The sequence below is a fragment of the Elephantulus edwardii genome, unplaced genomic scaffold (genome assembly GCF_000299155.1).
Source record: "Elephantulus edwardii isolate Elephantulus edwardi_28Jun2011 unplaced genomic scaffold, EleEdw1.0 scaffold00129, whole genome shotgun sequence".
NCBI classification, from domain to species: Eukaryota; Metazoa; Chordata; class Mammalia; order Macroscelidea; family Macroscelididae; genus Elephantulus; species Elephantulus edwardii.
This window is the reverse complement of record NW_006399879.1, coordinates 5365782-5369084: the sequence shown is the minus strand read 5'-3', so window position 1 is coordinate 5369084 and position 3303 is coordinate 5365782. Positions and strand designations below refer to the sequence as shown.

The following is a 3303-nucleotide window of genomic DNA, read 5'->3' as shown; positions in this document are numbered from 1 at the left end:
GGCTGTGTCTGAGCACTTGTCCAGTGCATTGTGGAGTATTGTCCTGGTCTCTGTGTCCTGGGGTAGAGGATGGTGACAGCACCTCCACTGGACCCCTCTGCCGAGCCCCACCCACTTCCTGGCTCTGTGGGCCCTGATGTGGGTTTGGCCCCATAGCTATGGTTCCTGGAAGCGTACAGTCCTCAAGGCCAACATTCTTTATTAATGAAGCAAAATGGTTTGGTTCAAAGATGGCTTGAGGGAGGTTTTTGTTTTTTGTTTGGGTGGGGGGAGTATTTTTTAATGACTGAAATGGAAGATTTAAAATCTCAGCTTCTGGAAGAACCACTTGTTTTTGCCTGTCTTGTACCTCTCCTCAGACTTGACCTTGACTTCTTCCTCCCTTGTGTTTAAGACCAGAGTCTCTGAAGACGTCCTTGTTAACAACGGCTGTGTCCACGGTGATATCCATGGGGTACCTTGTGGGCATGAGGTGATTGTAGTTAAAAACTTTCGCGAAGGACTTGATCCTTGACCTCATGGCAATTTTCTTCTTGCCCTTGCCAGCTGTCGGTTTTCGGGGATAGCGGTCAGTTCGAGCTCCCAGAGCGTGGCTGTAGGGGTGATCTGAGGCGCCATCCTCATTGTTCTTGACGGTGACGGCTTTGCGTCCGGAATAACGTCCGGCCAGGACTAGCACCACCTTCCCTGGTTTCATGAACTTCCCCATTTCGACAGCAACCACCCAGACCAACAATAAAAAGTGAGGGGATATTTGTTATTTCAGGCTTGAGAACTTTATTTATTTAAAAGACAAACCAAAAAGCAAACTCACAGGCATCCTGACTCGTAGCGACACCGTAGGGCAGAGTGATGGCCTCTTAGGGTTTCCACAGCTGTTGACGTTTGTGGAAGCAGTCTTCCTCATTGTTCTCTGACAGGACAGCTGGTAGTCTCGAACTGCTGATCTTTGGGTTCGTGGCTAAATTTCTTTTACGAGTTTGTAACCACTGGCACTCCTCGGCACACCCCCAAATCCAGACCCAGCCCAGCGCTGTCAAGTCAGTTACTGCTCCTGGTGGCCGGCCATCCGCTGCACTTCCTGACTGTGGACGGGATTTCCAGGGATGGGAGCTCCGGAACACTCGCCTGTACCCATGCACGGTCTATACAAAGACCAAGAGATGTTCTTTAGAGAAAGGCGTGAATGGGACGTGGATTAACAGCAGAGAAGGTGTGCGTCAGGATTTTGTCCTTTCTACCTTGCCTCGTCATGCTGTGAATTTGAGTTGTGGTGTTCGGGAGGATACGGACTAGCCCGTGGACTGCCAACAGAAGTCCCAAGCCTGTCGTGAAGGAGGTGCCACCTCGGGGGCAAGGAGGGCAAAGCTTCGTCTCACTTACTCTGCACGTATTTTCAGGAGGAACCGGTTCTTGGGGAAAGACGTCATGTCGGGAGAGGTCGAGGTCAGAGAGAGAGGAAGCCCTTCACGAGCAGGATTACCACGGTGGGCTTGAGCGCAGCAGAGTTCGGGAGGTCGGTGCGGCGTAGGGCAGGACTTCATGGAGTCTGTGAGCTGTAGGTGACTTGATGGCACCTAACAACAACATGAAAATCCAGCTGGTGGCCCTCGTGGCTGCAGCTGCCTCCTGGTGAGGGTCTTCGCAGGAGGTCAGTGGTGGCAGGGACAGGATGGCCATTGTCCCCAGCTTTGTCTGGCATCACTACCACCACGGGCAGCACATGGGTCATGAACTGTCCCCCTTCTCAGCAGAGCCGTGCCATTGCTCCATGAGCCCAGCAGGGCCTAGAGTCCTCCAGCTCCTGGCAGGTGGCTTTGTGGACCCTCCACGGCCCCTGCCTGTGACACTGTCCTCACCCCCACTTGCTGGTTCACCTGGCTGCCTGCCCTGCTGGGTTTTGCCTGCTGGAGGCTGTGGCCCAGCAGCTCTGGTGGGGCGTGAGGGGCTCCCTTCCCTCGCTGTCCTTGGCTGTGTGCCGGTTTTCAGTGTTCAGATGTCCTGTTTCTCGAAGGAAAGCTCAAGGCCCAAGCCCATTGTCTCTGAGTGGACTCTGACTCTGAGGCCATAGTACTTCCTGAGTGTGGTCTCTCCTGTGGACTACTGAAGCCACAGACAGGCCCGTGGACTATGAAAAAATCCACACAGATGGGCCCATGGGCCAGCAGAACTAGAGACAGGCCCGTGGACCACCAGAACCACAGACAGGCTGTGGACCAACAGAACTACAGAGAGGCCCATGGACTATGAAAAATTAAAGACAGGCCCATGGGCCACCAACAACACAGACAGGCCCATGGACTGTGAAAAACCACAGATAGGACCATGGGCCACCAGAAACACAGACAGGCTCATTTACCAGCAGAACCACAGATGGGTCCGTGGACTACCAGAACCACAGAGGGGCCCGTGGACCACCAGAACCACAGAGGGGCCCCGTGGACCACCAGAACCACAGATGGGTCCGTGGACCACCAGAACCACAGAGGGGCCCGTGGACCACCAGAACCACAGAGGGGCCCCGTGGACCACCAGAACCACAGATGGGCCCGTGGACCACCAGAACCACAGAGGGGCCCGTGGACCACCAGATCCACAGAGGGGCCCGTGGACCACCAGAACCACGGACGGGGTTGGCTTGAAGTACAGCCCCGGTGCTCCGTGGAGGCGCGGTTGGCGAGATTTGGTCTCACAGACTTTGGGCATATGAGTCCTTCAAAAAGAACATTGTTGGAAGAGTGCAGGTCAGCGAAAGGCGGGAGAATCCCTACTGAGATCATTGGCCCTGTGGCTGCACCAGGGGCTTCTGCACACCAGAGACTGAGCGTGGTCAAAGTCGGGCAGTTTTGATCTGTTGTACGTGGGGTCGCTCTGAGTGGAAGTTCTCTCGATACTCCTAGCAATCATGGTGTGTCTTTTTGGAAACAGATGAGTCTTTGTCCCAGAGAGGGACTGGCAGGTTCAGACACGTTTGAGGTAGCAAGCAGGCACCTTACTGCTCCGTCAGCCCCTCCCCACAGGGGTACTGTAGTTGTTAGGTGCCGTCAGGGGCCTCAGCTGCCCTGTGCACAGATCTGAGCCTTGTCCCCTCCTGCCGCGCCCTTGCCACCCGTCACGCTCCAGCCCATCTCACTGAGAAGCTGCCTCTCTTTTTTTCCATATACTTGTGTTTTTTTCAAATTTTATTCTTTTTTATGCATGTACCGAATGGTAATCGGATCTAACTGGTACAGGAGGAGATTTCCCCTCCTTCTCCAGCAGAGCTTCTGGTGGATTCAAACCGCTCACCTCTGGGATTGCAGT

The 3303-nt window shown here is 54.5% G+C and overlaps 1 pseudogene; it reads right to left on the bottom strand.

Annotated features, from left to right (window-relative positions):
* Positions 1 to 300: 300 nt before the first annotated feature.
* Positions 301 to 709, bottom strand: LOC102852264 (annotated as a pseudogene).
* Between the last annotated feature and the right edge of the window lie 2594 nt (positions 710 to 3303).